Source organism: Dipodomys ordii, unplaced genomic scaffold (assembly GCF_000151885.1).
Source record: "Dipodomys ordii isolate 6190 unplaced genomic scaffold, Dord_2.0 Scaffold53, whole genome shotgun sequence".
Lineage (NCBI taxonomy): Eukaryota > Metazoa > Chordata > Mammalia > Rodentia > Heteromyidae > Dipodomys > Dipodomys ordii.
The window spans coordinates 8,763,077-8,778,899 of NW_012267269.1; the positions used below are offsets into that span (position 1 = coordinate 8,763,077).

Here is a 15,823-nt window from a genome sequence, read left to right on the forward strand (position 1 = left end):
AACAAGTTTATGAATACGATACATATTGATCTATGGCACCTCTTTCATCTATATTCCTTTCCCTTCCAACCCAGCCCTCCCCTCAATTTTCTTAAGATTTACATTATGACTAAATTCCTCTCCCTCCCCTTTCCTCTGCCCTTTAGCTATTTCACTGAAAGCTGGGTATTCTACTTGAGCCACAGCTCCACTTCCAGTTTTTTGGTGGTTAATTCGAGAAGAGCCTCATGGACTTTCTGCTGGGGCTGGCTTCTAACTTCAATTCTCAGCTCCTCAGCCTTCTAAGTAGCTAGGATTATAAGTGAGCCGCTGGTGTCTGGCATTGGTTGTATGTACCTTTACAATGTTGATCCTTTTTTAAGAAACAGGATCTATTTCTAGAATAAATTAAGACCTACTATGTTCAAGAAACAAAGTTGTAAGGCAGAACTAGTAATTCTCCAAGAACTACCAATTCAGGTAAAATGGCTGTCCAAAATTGTGGGGAGTGTTCTAAAATTTTAAAGAGTCTTTCAGAATAGATCAGCTTCCCATGATCGTAAAGGAAGCACCTTCTCCTTGCTAGCTCCTAGCATGTGCTCTGGAACTCTCATTTCTGCTATCCATGTCAGCTGGAAAATTAAGACTCTCTGTTCCTAAGCCGAAACTTGTCTCACTTCTCTCTGAATTCTATCAAAGGTGAAGGTTACTGTGCATTTTTCAGTGGCTTCTTTCTGCACACCTAAGGAAAAAGAGCATAAGATCTAAAAGCTAAGCTGAAATAAGACCCGATTTTTTTAAATGTTTCACTTATGTTGCATCAAACAATTATAGATGGTATGAATACTAAAAAAGATTCTAAGGCTGGAAGACCTCTCAAAAGAGCATATAATGTTAAAAACAAAGGAAATCATGTTAGCAACCAAGGCTTGTAAGAATATATTCAAGTAAATGCAATGATCTAATAAGCAGATCTAGAAGATTACTATTTTGAGGGCAAAAAACAGCTCAGAAGACAACCGCCTGAGTTTAGGCACAGAGCCATGAATTCAAATCCTTGTACTGCCAAAAAAGAAAAAGATTATTGTATTAAGACCAGACACAGTGGTGAACTCCTGTAATCCCAGCTACTCAGAATGTTAAGACTGGGAAAATGGCTGTTTAACGACAGCCTGGAATGGGGGTAGAGAACAAGTCTGTCTGAAAGTAGAAGAGCTAGAGGTGTGACTCAACTGGCAATACCTCATGTTTAAAACAAACAACAAAAACCACCTAATTATATTCTTTTTTTTAAAGAGTATTAAACATGGTTTGTCGATTTTCAAAGTAATTCTAGATCTCTAAAAACTACAAACTAGGTATCAAGAAGGAGCAGATCTTTGAGCAAGGACTTGAAGTTCATCATAAATTTATCAAGATGAACAGAAATTACTTTTGGGGCCTCTTTGTATATTAATATCCTAATATTTACAAGAATGTGCACCATGAATTTATGAACAGCAGAATTCAACTTTAGTATCCTTATCTATGCTAATATCCTGATACTTACAAAGTTAAAAATAAAAGAGCCTACCTTTGTATAATGCAGGCTTAGGTAGGGAAATATATCTACAAATTAGCTTCCCCAATTACGTCCACAGGCTTTCTCATTTGACAGCATCAACTCTGATTATAATTAAAAATCTGTAGAACCTTAACATGTGCCCTAATAATGCCTGAGTTCCATGTCAATAGGAAGTGTATACATGTCCTACCATCTCCTACTTAAAAATGTGTATAGCACACAGCATAAACTGTCTACTAAACAATATTTTATTCAATAAAATACTTGGTAGTGGACCCTCAATTTGTTTTATAAACATACAATGAGAAGAGAGAAAGAGTGCAGGTTCATTAGAGTTCAGATTGCATTGTCCTATTAAACGCTATCCAGCTTTAAATCCTCCTCAGCAACGATCTGTTTCATTTTGTGATGCTCTAAATTGTAGCTAAACAGTATAGAGCACCCTTGGCAGGACTTCACCTGACTGCTAGGCTCTATTCTGCCTTTGTGCATAACCTACTGGGCCAATTCTCTACCACAAGCACTTGCTTAAAATACACAGGGGCAATTTGATGACCTTATTTCCTTACATTTACACCAGCTATTCGCAGCCCAAGGATAACATTTATACTCTAGATGTAATAAAACATACACAGATCATAAATCACAAACCATGTCAAAAATGCAGCTACTTCAGCTTCTCAATTCCAAGACATTATGAATTGAAAGGTGCATCACTAACCTCAGAGCTTTGGGGAATATGAGATCAAAGCATTAAGTGGATATACTTACGAGATTCAAAAGTAATATAAAAAGTGCAAGATATCAGGGAATGCAGTATTCAAGCAGTATTTTTGCTAACTATTTCCTTAAAGTGACTGAAATTCCAGTAAGATCAGCTATCGTTCATTCATAATCTGTATACAGATGTAAATTACACTTACTCAATATAGCTCTTAAAAACTAAATTCTTTTTCTTGCCATATTAAATTACAAATGTTAAATGAGTTCACATGAACACATATTTTCTGAATGTCTACTATAAACACATTAGGTGTAGAAGTAATATACAAGACAGATATGTGCCTTGATAGCAAATAATCCTCAATCTGTATTTTTTCCATTTGCTCTAACTAATTTTCCTGAGAATGGAAATTGGTAACTTGCTGGAGAAAGGTGAGTTAAAAATGGTCTTTAGCATGTTAAAATTTTGTTGATTCAATTTTAGACATCATATATTATTCCTCACTGAACACTCAACCTGAGGGCTGCATTGGTAGAGAGGAGTTGTTTGGGGTATTTTACCCCCACAGAATGGAAATAATGCAATTGCTAAAAAGCTCATCAGATTTGGGACACATTTGTTTCAAAAACCTAACAAGTTTGGAAAGCACAGCCCTTAAAGATTCTCCACTCCACTCAACCAGGGTTATCTGAATGTCACTTTCACTTGGGAATATAACATATAGCATTTCAATCTTTTTTCCTTGATTTTACCAGCATCCTAAAATAAGTCTGAAGATAGTGTCTTCATTCCCTCATGTATAGAAAATAACCAATGCTTATTTCATATGGTTCCAAAAAGTAATTTCTGCAAATTGAGACTGCCAGCTGGCACCAAGAAGATACCAGCCTGTGAAAGAGTCGCTTCCAGAAGTCACCTAGTCATGGACCTAAAATAATCCAACGATGGAATCCTGGCCCTGAGAACAAGTTGTGGGCATTATCCTAGAAGTGCTACAGAGACCAGTGGGAAGCTTTAAAAATTAACATAAAAAACCTGGCACAACAGCCCCACTAAGTACATACCAATTAGGCCAGAAGATAACATTGCTTCTGGGGTCTATTTTATCACAAAGCACCCATAACGGAAGCAAGACATTCTCCAAATATTAAAGTTGTCTCTTGGAACTGTTTCTCTGCCTGAGGCTCCTTAAACCACAGCCCAAGAAGCACTGGAGGGAGAAAAAAACACTACTCTGGAGCCCAGGGAAAACAATTCAGAACCAGGAGTCAGACCAAACCTGGGTGCTAATTCTCCTACTCCTTAACTATATCCTTGAACTAAGCACTGGACCTCCCAGTTTCATTCTTGCCTATAATTCCACATCACTCCATCATCACTATGCTACGGGGGAGATGTTCCATCTTCTATTCTACCATTTTGAGTGGCTTGCCATCTTCAATTAGCGATTCCATGTTAAAAAAAAAAATCAGCCAGACACCACTGGATCACACCTATAATCCTAACTACTCAGGAGGCTGAGATCTGAGGGTCGCCATTCAAAGCCAGCCTGGGCAAGAAAGTCTGTGAGACTCTTATCTCCAGTTAACCACCAGAAAACTAGATGTGGCGCTGTGGCTCAAGTGGTAGGGTGCTCACCTTGAGCTGAAGAGCTGAGGGACAGCACCCAGGCTGAGTTCAAGCCCCATGACTGACAAAAAAAAAAAAAAGATCAACCTAGACATTTTATTGAGCTACATACACTTCAGAGCTTCTGTGGAAGTTATACAAAAGGAAAACCAATATTCTTCACTTCTCTCATCTATATCATGGGGGGGGCGGGAAGGATGGGATGGGATGGGAAGGAGAAACAGAGGAGAAGAAACAATGCTTGATAAGAAATGTACTCATTACCTTGTTCATGTAATTATAACCCCTCTGTACAGTATTTTCACAATTTAAAAAAAATCAAAAAATTTTTCTCCATATCATCCACAAAACAATGTTTCTAAATCAGCTAAACCAGGAAAGAAGAAAGGAGGCAAGATACCAAAAGGCAAGAACAGAAATTATTCCCTGAACAGCCAATTCCAACTAAGGGAGGAGTCTCTCCAGCAAACCAAGATGAAATCACATACAGGCTGTTCAATCACCTTTTGGAATTAAATGTGCATACATGTATGACTTGCTACTAATGTAGAAAGGAAAAAAACCAAAGACACCAAGATCTGACACAAGAAAGCTAATCATGGGCTGGGATGTAGCTCAGTGGCAAAGCGCTTGCCTAGCAAGTGCAGCGTCCTGGGTTCGATCCCCAGTACCAAAAAAGAAAAGACAAAAAAAAAAATACAGTTAAAAAAAAAAAACCCAAACAAAGAAAGCTAATCAGTAGCCCTGTGAATGAGTGTGGCTTGAAGACATGGACTTAGGCATGAGGAAGACAAGGAAATTATGCTAATCCATCCTCTGAAAGCATTCCATCTGTCTCTTGCTCCTGAAACAACATTCCTAAGAGGAGAGGAGCCAAAGAAATATCACTATGATTTTTTCCTAGCATGCATGAAGCCTCAGGTTCAATTCATCAGTACCACATACACAGCCAAAGCTTTAAGTGGCACTGTGGCTCAAGTGGTATAGTGCTAGCCTTGAGCATACAGAGGCCTAGGCCCTGATTTCAAGCCCCAGGATTGGGAGGAAAAAAGGAAGTACCTCACAAAAATAAATTCAGAATGTATCAACTCCAATTTTAAAGACACATTTAATTCAAAAGAATTTTTTTATTATTTTTTTTGTCGATAGTGGGGCTGAACTCTGGGCCTGGACGCTGTCCCCTTAGCTCTTTAGCTCAAGGCTAGCACTCTACCACTTGGGCCATGGTACCACTGTGGCTTTTTCCCCTTCTGTGATGTTGAGGAATTGAACTCAGGGCCTCATGCATGCATGCAAGGCAAGCACTCTACCACTGAGCCACTTTACCAGCCCTCAAAAGTAATTTTTAGAGTAAACATATACCTTTAATTCACATACACACACTCTTTCTCTCTCTCTCTCTCTCTCTCTCTAAAAACAGAGTATAGACAGACAGATTTAAAACAGAAATAAATTATCTGGGCTATAAACTGTTCCACTTTTTAAAACTACTTGCATTAATCCCTATTATTCTGAAGAGTTTGGCTAAGATATTCAATATAGGGACACATTCTGATTCATCGTTTTTTGCTGGTCTAGCTCAAGTGGCTGCCAAGAGAGCAGGGCTTTATGGGTATTGCTCGTCCTCAGAAGCTACATTAATGCTGGGTTGATAAAATAGATATTCATATCTGTTTGCCAGGCTGAATAAAAAGTTAACTAGAAATGTAAGCGCTTAAAGTCACCAAAAGGAAGGCTCTACACTGACATTTTCTACCTACTTAGCATTCATCTGTATTCATCTCACTAGACATTAACACACACCAAAGTTGCTCTCTGCTATTCAAATCATACTATTATGCTCAGGAGTAGATTAATAATATCCACCTTCCTTATTGTAAAATAGAATTACAGCATTGGTCCAAACATGACGTTTGGATCCTCTTCCTACTTCTGCTGGCTTATCAGCTTGCTCTACCACACATGTGGGGGAGCTCAGAGAATTAACTAAGGCTGCCCTGCTGTTTCCAAAGAGGGAGGAGACAAGGCTGAAGACTAAAAATGCAAAAGGGGTAGAAGGAAGAGAAACTACACACATAAACCTCACACCTGGTGGCCTGTCCTTTTTCACAGCAATCTGAGGGGAGAATGACTTTTCTAAGCTGACACCACCAGCAAGGAGGTTAGCAGGTGTCCTGGAGCCTAGGGCCTCTTTTAAGCAGCTCGCAACATACTATTAATTTTCACAACCTCAGGAATATCTTGCTGACACCAGAGTATCTGAACAATAAGATGCAGACAACTGGTGAGGAGAAATCCCCATTCTCAATGAGGACAGCTCTTAAATCCCAAGAGAAAAGCAGGAGAGAGTAAGACAGGCAAAAGTAAATATGTAAAAGAAGAAACAATTTGCTGCAACCAATAGTAACAGAAGTAGAGGCCCATCAAAAGACTTCCCTAATTGAAGTAAAGGAGACAAGATCTAAGTTTGTAATGAGTAATCTAACATAACTGAAACATCGCTGCAAACACAAAGAAAATCAAAAGAATATAAACTCTTTAGAACTACTGCCTTTTGTCTTTATGTGTGAGTAAACTTTTAAATTCCCATGGCTTTAGGAACTGCAGCATTCAAGTCACAAACCCAATCATCTGCAAAGTCCAAGCACTGACTTTTTCCAGATTCACACAGTGCTCCATCTTCAGGGGGTAGTTGATGAATGTGGGCTGAGTGTTGCAGGGTCCCTACAATTTCTCAAGAGGAAAGAACTATATATAGCTCTGAATTTATTTTGCATGATTATTTCCCAGCCCAAAATCAATTCACAACTTTTAAAATTATTTTCTGGCCAAATTAGAGACAGTCCGTATGCTGTCCAAGAGCCACCAACCAGGGCCTGCGACGCAAAGAATTTGTCCATTGATACCCAATTCTCCCTCTCAAAGACACAAAAGATATTCTTCAGTGAGCAAAATGTAACAAAATACATCAGAAAAAAATGCAAAAATACAAGGAGGAAAAGCAAGGAGAGACAAGTGAGTAGCTGACCAACTCACCCGTAACACCAGGCTCAAAAGCCCATAGCAAGGGAAAGAAGCTAGTATAGAGCAGAAAGGTCAGCCATGGCTAGTTCAAATCCCTGGCAGAAACACTGGAAGGGAAAGGAAGGATGAAGTCAAAAGCACTGATGACCTAGTATTTGGGGGAAAGTCCATGAGTCATTCATAGCCACAGGCCAGAAAGGACCCCCAGAGTTTCAACAAAATAAGCCAGCCATCATTAAATAACACCAGGGAAGACAGAGGTATTGAAGTAAGACTTACCTGGGAATCGTTTATACAAACTTGTTCACTCTATAATAAAGGTCATATGTTAACGTGTTCCAAATAGTTCTGCAGTAAAGATGACAGATCAGCACCTCCAGTAAAGCACCAGCATCGGTGAAATAGAAAAAACAAACAAAAAAAAATCACACTTTTTCTCTTTTGAAAAGCAGCTCAAAGGAAATAAGATTCAAGTGAGATCAATTCCAGGAATATTCCCTCCAACTTATACAAGAGAATTTATTTTCAAATACTCTGATTTATTTGCTTTCAGAAATATCTTTTGTACTTGTGATATATACAAATGATGCTTGAATTTTTTAAGTGTTAAGCATCCTATAAAAACTGAACCAGTGGCTCATGCCTGTAATCCTAACTATTCAGAAGGCTGAGATCTGAGGATTGTGGTTCAAAGCTAACCCAGGAAGGAAAATCGGTGAGACTATTATCTCCAATTAACCACCAGAAAACCAGACATGGTGGTGTGGCTCAAGTAGTAGAGCACTTGCCTTGAGCTAAAGAGCTGAGGGATAGTGCCCAGGCCCAGAGTTCAAACCCCAAGACCAACCAAAAAAAGAAGAAAGAAGAAAGAGGAAGGAGAAGAGGAGGAGGAGGGGGAGGAGGAGGAGGGGGAGGAGAAGGAGGAGGAGGAGGAAGAGAAACTGAACAATTGAACAAAAAATTTCCAACGCCCTCTTTGGCAAGGTATCCATCAAGGACTTTTCACTTGGGGTCGTGAGGGGGAAGTGGAACAGGCAGAGAGAAAATCAATTACTATGTACACTCCATTTTGTGATGGATAGCAGTAGATTCTTAATAAGAGATCGAGTAAAATTCCAATCAAGAAAATATGGGCTGATTACACTTGTGAAAATGTTCACATTTAAAAATCTGATTCCTCATTGGACATGTATAGAGATTTTAAGTTAAAGAGATTTATATTCTTGGAATGTTAGCCAGCCAAGTTCTCAGATTTTCACGTCATCTTTTTATCATTATTTACATTTTCAAGGGAAATGCATCTTACATTTTCCTCTCAACTTCCATCAGAAACACAAATATAACTATTTCCATATTAAAATGTTCAAAGTCACAACTCAAAAAAAAAAACTCCCATAGTTTGGAATTTTTCACTTCCTCCATGGCAGAAACAGACTGGTTTGTTATGGGAGAGGAATAAATATAGTTCAATGATCGTGCATGTGCTTAGCATGCATGAGGCCTGTGTTCAGTCCTCAGTAGGAAAAAAACAAACTGAAAGTGGTTCATACATATGTTGAAAGCCTAAAACTAACCCTTTAAGGACTATTTATCACTAACTTTCCAATTCAAAAATTCTATACTTCATGATCACCTTTACTTAATCCATGAAGATGGATTTTATATAAAAGAAACCAAGTACATAAGTAACTGAGCCAAATTTAGATGCTGGGAACTTCAGACTTCCAGCCTAGTATTTTCCACCTGGCTCCGATAAATAATTTCAACCAAGTGACAAAACCTACTGAGGCAAAACAACTCAGGAGATGAACTGGCAGAATTGTGCCCACAAGAAGACTTTACAAGTCTAATATTTGTTTACAAAAATCAGGATGGATTCTTTAAAAAACTAAGGAGACAGGCAAGCATAGAGTCATCCTTCCAAGAAAGCTATAGACCCACACTGCTAACCACAAAGAACCCACTTAATGGCTTCCTCCTGTTTTCCCTGGTGGAAAACCATTCTGATTTATAAAGTGCTATTTTCCAAATACAATTTCATTTTAATAACCTACTCAAGACAATGGTAAAAACAGTATGAGATTTCTTGGTATGTATATTTTAGAGGGAGATAAGACCTAGAGCTTTCTTCAATGTCCAAAGACATGCAGTTCTGACCCGGTATTACCAAGTTTCAACTTTACAATAAGCCTACAATAAAGAGATATAGGAAAAGTAATTTCAAAGTAGTGTCTCTTTACTATACTTCAACCCTCATAAAAAGGTATAATTAGTCAAGAAGGTGTCTATTGAATCTTAAAGTCTAACCACTAGTAACAAAAAGCAAAATGAAATAAAATAAAATCTAGTTGTAAATAAGCCATTTAGCCATTAATGTAGTTGTTTTGTGCATATTCTGGTTCCAGGGCTTGAACTCAGGGCCTGGACTATTCCTGTAACACTCTATTACTGGAGTCAAAGCTGCACTTCCAGCTTTTTTGCTAACTGGAAATAGAGTCTCATTAACTTTCCTTCCCAGGCTGGCTTTGAATCACAATCCTCAGATCTCAGCCTCTTTAATAGCTAGGATTACAGACTTGAACCACCAGCACTGACTACTGCTAATGTAGTTTTTAAAGTTGGTGGAATAATAGTCCAAAATAACATTCAAGAAAAAAAATAGTCATTTAGAATATGACTTTTATTGTATGAAACAAACTAAATCTAAGAAAAAATGCTGGTATTAAAACACAATTAGATGAAGAAGAAGTATATAAGTATCTCCATTTAAGAGTCTAAATGTGCATAGGGTTAAAAGAAACCTTTAATGTTTCTTTAAAAATCATTATACTGTTTTATCATAAATATGCCCAGTGAGAAAATTAGTCACTTTTTTTTAAATCATGGAACTTTTGCTAGGCTCAAGCCCGTAAACCTAGCTACTCAGGAAGCTGACATCTCAGGATCATGGTTAAAGCTAGCCTTGACAGGAAAGTCCATGAGACTATTATCTCCAATTAATCACTAATAAAAAAGCCAGCAGCAAACTAAGGATCAAGTGGTAGAGGGCTATCCTTGAGCAAAAAAGCTCAGGGACCAGCACCAAAAATAAAAAAAAAACCTACAGGCCCTGAATTCAATGAATTCAAGCCCCTGAATTCAACCAAAGTGTGCCCATGTATACACGTATGTGCGCACGCATACATACACGCACACACGCACGCACGTGCACGCACGTGCACACACACACACACACACACACACACACACACACACAGAGATGGAATTTTTTTAAATGAGAAAAAGGATTTTTGTGTGCCAAATCCTTTTATTCCTCCAATACTTGAAATTGGACCTAGGCCCTCATGCTTGCAAAGCAATGCTTTACTATAGCCTAATGCCTGTCAAGTTTTATTTGCTATTTATTTTCAGTCAGAAGTTGATACAGCAGAAATCAGTAATGTAGTGGTACAATAGGAAACTTCACATTTATAAAAACAAGGAGAAAAATACCAATATTAATTTGCTGTAAACAAAACAACCTACAAACTGGTTTGGTTTTAAATACCATGTCACTTATTCTTAGGACCTCTAGACTGTTTTACCTGTTCTGCTTCCCAAAGCCCCTCTGCATGATGTCTTAGGAGAGCCTGTATCTGTCATCACGTAAAACTATTCAGCAACATTCAAAAAGGAAATAATGCAGTTAAGAGAATCAATCACACTGATGTGTTTAAAAACCTAACCCATATCTGAGAAAACAATACCCTTTCCAAAAACAGTTTTTTTGAAGAACACACCACAAGGTTAGCATTGGTACTGGAAGGAGAGGATGCAGAATATATATGAGAGTGCACCTAGTATAATGTAACTCACATCAGTCACCTCTTGTTTCATAGGGCAGATTGTAGGAAATCATATTTCCTTGAAATAAATTCTCCCACTGACCTTAACTACAACGAAGGTTTTGATGTCCATCACACAAGCTAACATGCCAATCTGTTAATTTCTCATTACTAAAAATTTTCCTAACTACATCTTAAGACGTAGGATTACAATACTAGTTTCTACTTTTAGTTCTGATTCCAAAAGCCTATCATGTAAGCTATAAAAAAGCATCTTTTACACACATAAAAGCCTTGGTGCAAATTCAGTCTTCTATCTGTGTTTGCTGTTTGTTTAGAAAACTTATGTCACTTAAAATGCAAAAAGTAATAATAATCAATGACTGCTGTACACCAGCTGATATCGTGAACCAAATAAATACTCTTCCCAAATTAGAAATATATGTGACAGCAGATTTAGCAGTAAACTACGGTATATGGGGCTCTGTGAGTCACCAGAATCCAAATCCGTGAAAACATCGATCAACATCAGTAAAATGAAACCATCAAAAACCAAGTGAACATGAACATTCCAAGCATTTATATCCTTCAGAGTTGGGTGTGGCTTCACCAGTGCATAAAGCCTACAAATAGTTCTATGGTCAGCAAAACAGACATAAAAGTAGGAAAGCATCTAACCAGGGTACGCTAAATAACCTGAATAACTCCATGTAAAATGAAAATGTAATCGCCTTGTCCAAATATTAAGAATTTCGATATGGATAAGATGGAGGGAGAAGAGGTGTACACTGACACAAGTCACAAATCCATAAACTAACCCTCCAACATAAACTTTAAAAAAAAAAGATTGAAATGGGGTTGTTTAATATGACATGTGGACTGGAATGACCGACCAGCAGTGCATCTATGCAAGGTAAGAGAAAGTAGAGGAGACTGTTATGGGCACATTTTCCACAGGGTGGCACACCACTCAGGCCGCTATCACTCAACCCATCCAACCCCCAGAAAAATAACCTAACAAGGGTAAGTACCACAGATCTCCTGCCTTTCCCACTTCCTGATAAACACAGATGACTAAAAGAATCTGAGAACATGGCAGATTTAATCAAGATTTCAAATGAGAGCAAAAGAAATGATGCTATGAAGCAGATGAGCAATCTAACAGATAAATAAATGGTATATCTTAAGAGTATCCAGTCTTTTGGGGTTGAGAGGAGAAATAAGGATAATTTGACACTGTACTGCTTTTGTGACATAGTAATGCTTGAAAAGATTCAAATTTTGTTGTTGTTGGAGGTATTTTTTTTTCCAACTGAAGAAAAGGGTTGATCCCAGGATAGAAGTCAGTATTCTAGATTCTTCGGTCTTAGAGAGAACTTGAGACTTGCTTCTTTCTAGAAGGGAAGGGGGAAAGCATTTCTATCAATTACACTCATGTTAACACGGAAAGCACCAACAGCTGAAGGTAGTCACAGGATCCAGCTAAGAATATCTATGTACAGAAAAACTAATACAGGTTAAATAGGAGAAAAATACAGTTATAAAATTCAATGCACAGCCTACAAAATTAAGAAAATTCAGGGAAGGAATGATGTTGGAAGGGGGAGAATGATAAAAGGAATAACATTGATCAAGATGCATTACATTCATAAACTGCATGCCAACGCCTTGATGCTATTTAAATAATAATAAGATGGGTTTGATTAATGAGACAGATATGCCAACTATGCTGCTCTTCCTCAAACTATTAGGTAGGAACTGGCTCTTAGCTACAATTGCAGAAAAGAATTGCTGAAGAATGTTAACCACAACCAATCAAACCCAAAATCCAAAAAGCATTCTTCCAACAACACATCTAGGTACTAGAAAAACTCAGTAAGTTTCCAAAGTGAAAAGGAGCGTCAGTAGACACTGACCAGCACTGGGTTCAACACAAGATGCATATTCTAAACCTAAAATTTTGTTGAACAGGGGAGTGTGGGCACCTAACATCACAGAAGACACTGAAGAGGAAACACCAAAAATAAGAGAGTAGGTAAGGGCTTTTAAGGTCTTATAAGGCCTAAGGTTCGCTCTTCAAAATAGAAAAATAGCTCAAAACTCTAAGGTGGCAGCACAAAGTTATCTAAATAGGCAACAAGGGTCTAGCTTTCACACAAGCACCAAAAATTGCTCTCAAGAAGGAAAAGACAAAAATGGAATCACAGAAAATTGCAAGTAATATGTTTTCCTGTAACCTTATTTTTTCTGCCCGTCCCAACAACTATTATTTTCCAGATGTTTTCTTCCTCACCTTTACCGCTCTATTTCCAAGAGAACTTCCCCTAATCTATTCTCCACTGCAACTTGAGCAGTGTTCAAATTAACCATCCTACAACCCTCCTATAAAGAACCATCTGAAGACAAATGCAGGAACATTCAGGTCCATCTAGCAAAAACAACCATCATTTCTATACCCAGAGGACCAGAAGAGAAAGGACATCAGGAGAGCTCTGCCACCAATATCACTAAAATGGAGACTCCAGGTCAGCTTCAACAAGAGAGCAGCACCTAGCAAAAATGTGAAACTCAACACGACTTTGAGGAAACGAGTTTGGAGAGAAGTGTCTTCAAGGGCAAGAAATAGAAAGTCAAGCCAATGTGTCTGGGGGGGAGGGTGTTCCCCTCACTTTATCGGGAGGGGAAAATGCCCCTCATTGGTATTCCAGTTAACAGATGTATTTGCCTTAAGTTTTTAAAACTGTAGTATATCTTTTATAAAGACAGAATTATGAAGAATAGCAAGAAAATTAAGTTTTAGAAAGCTCTTTTGTCCTTGCCAGGAGGAATTACATCTTGGCACCACTAAGCGATATTCAGAGAGAGAGAGAGAGAAACAGGGGAAAAGGAGGGTGGAAACCCCAGGGAACATTTCCTCTTTTCCCCACATTTCTGGGAAACGTGAAGACGGGAGATGAAATTTCTCGTAGGAGAAAGATGGTCTCTAAACATGCACGCGTCTTAAGTGACCATCTGGACGGCTACAACTCCAAAGTCACGGCTCACACAGTGTGTGTGCGCCGGATCCTCAAGGATCCCAAGGAGGTTTGGTTGTATTTCGTGGAAAGACTGCCGGTCATGGTCACAGACCCGTTGAGGGAGCACCTGCCGGTAAACCGAGGATGGTTAGTGGGGCCTGGCTCCTCCAAATCTCCCCAGTGTACGCACACAGGTCTCCAACTAGGCCCTTTCTGGCCACGCTGGGAAGGCAAACGCGGCGGCGGCGGCCGGGAGCCCTAGGCAGGGCGAGCGAACTCGCTCCAATGCCACAAGCGCCCGCCTCGCCCGCCCCGCGCCAGCGAGCTTTGGCGCTTCCCGCGCAGCGCACCACGAACGCGCGCCAGACCTGGGGATGCCACCCCGGAGCGGAGCCGCGCCGAGCTGCCACCTCGCACGGCACTGCCCGACCTCACCTCACACGCGCCCGGCGGATCCTCACCACCACCACCGTCCGTCGGTCGCTCCGGAGGGGAGCGTCCACCGCCTCCCGCCACCTCCGCCCCACACCGCGTGCTGGCCGCCGCCAAGTCTCCGGACGCCCCCCTCACACCCTCCCCACCCCACCCCCCCAAGCCCGAGAGCTCCCAAGGACCGCGCTCAAGGAGGCGCCATGGAGACACCACACACACCCGGAAAGATGAAGAAAAAAAAAACAACCACCTGGGCATGTTGGGCAGAACCCAAGCCCGCACACGCGTGCCGCCGCCAGGCGGGGGTGGGTGGCCGGTGCTTCCCGGGGAACCCGGCCCTGCTCCCCGCGAGCCCCCTCCCCCACGCGCCCTCCAGTACACTCACCTGCGTCTCCGCGCCGTTGCCTCAGAGCGCTACACGCGGCCGGCAGCGGCGGCACCGAGGATGAGGACGTCCACGCGCCTGCCGCTTCCCGCGCCCCCCCTCCTCACACACACACACACACGCACCCCGGCCAAGCCCCCGGCCCACCGGAGGGGCGGTGCCACCTCCCCGGGTGCCCAATGCCCTCCACTCCCGTGCCGGGAGGCCGCCGAGCTCCAGGAACTTCTTCCCCACCACCACTCACCCCCTCTCCACCAGCGTTCCCGCCGGACGCCCGGAGCAGCGAAGCCCAGGCCGGGCGCTGCCGCCCCTACGGTTGACGGAGCGCAAAGCCCGGCACCTCGGTGTCCAAGGGGGCTCCAGGCCGGGCGCGCGGCCGTCCCGCTCCCCCCCCCACCCCACGCCCCCCTGCACTTGCCTGCTACGACTCCCCGAGCTGCTGCAGCTACTACGGCTCGTGCTGCCCGCAGCCGGCACAGCCGCGGAGGAGGCGCTCCGGGCGGGCGGGCGGGCGGGCGGGCTCCGAGAAGCAGCAGCAGCGGCGGCGGTGGTAGCGGTGGTGGAGGAGGAGGCGGGAAGGTGAACTGGAACCTGGCGGAACCCCGCCCCACCCACGCCGCGCCGCGCCGCGCCTTGCCTCTCGCCTGTGCGGCCGCCGCCGCCACCGCCACCACCACCACCACCACTACCACAACCGCCCTCCTCACCCGGCCGGCTGGCTGCCTCAGTGCCGCCCGGCGCCCGCGGTCCCGCCGTTTGTAGTGGGGCGGGGAGGAGGGGCTTGGCTGGAAGAGCGCCAGGAGGCGGGGCCCACAGCGAGTTCGTGGCGCCCGCCGCCGCTGCCGCCGCCGCCGCCGCTGCGCTGCTACCGCGGCTGCTACTGCTGCTGCTGCTGCCCGGCCACCGGTGCCCCCCCTCCGACACACACACCCCGCCGGAGACTCGGGCCTCTCGGGCCTGGTGATTTGCCACCAGACTCCGAGACCAGGTTCCCTTCCCTTCCGTGGACCTCACCGTGAGAGTCACGCGCCCAGGGGCGGCAGATGCCAGGTGCAAGTTTGCAATCTCCGCGTCCCCCCTCCGCCCCTCCCCGCACTAACCGGGGAGTCGAGTGGCTTTGAGCTGGGGTTACTCGGATACGTGTACGTGTCTATTAACTATCTGTGGCTATGTGTGTGTGTGCATATATTAGAGTTCAAAGCCCCCTCCCCCACCAAAGATTCCCCCACGGGAAACTAAAGGCTC

General features: G+C 42.4%; 1 protein-coding gene across 1 annotated transcript in view; it reads right to left on the reverse strand.

Annotated features, from left to right (window-relative positions):
• Positions 1 to 15,823, reverse strand: part of Elavl2 (ELAV like neuron-specific RNA binding protein 2) — a 175,069-nt gene that overhangs the window by 130,623 nt on the left and 28,623 nt on the right. The window lies entirely within an intron of this gene.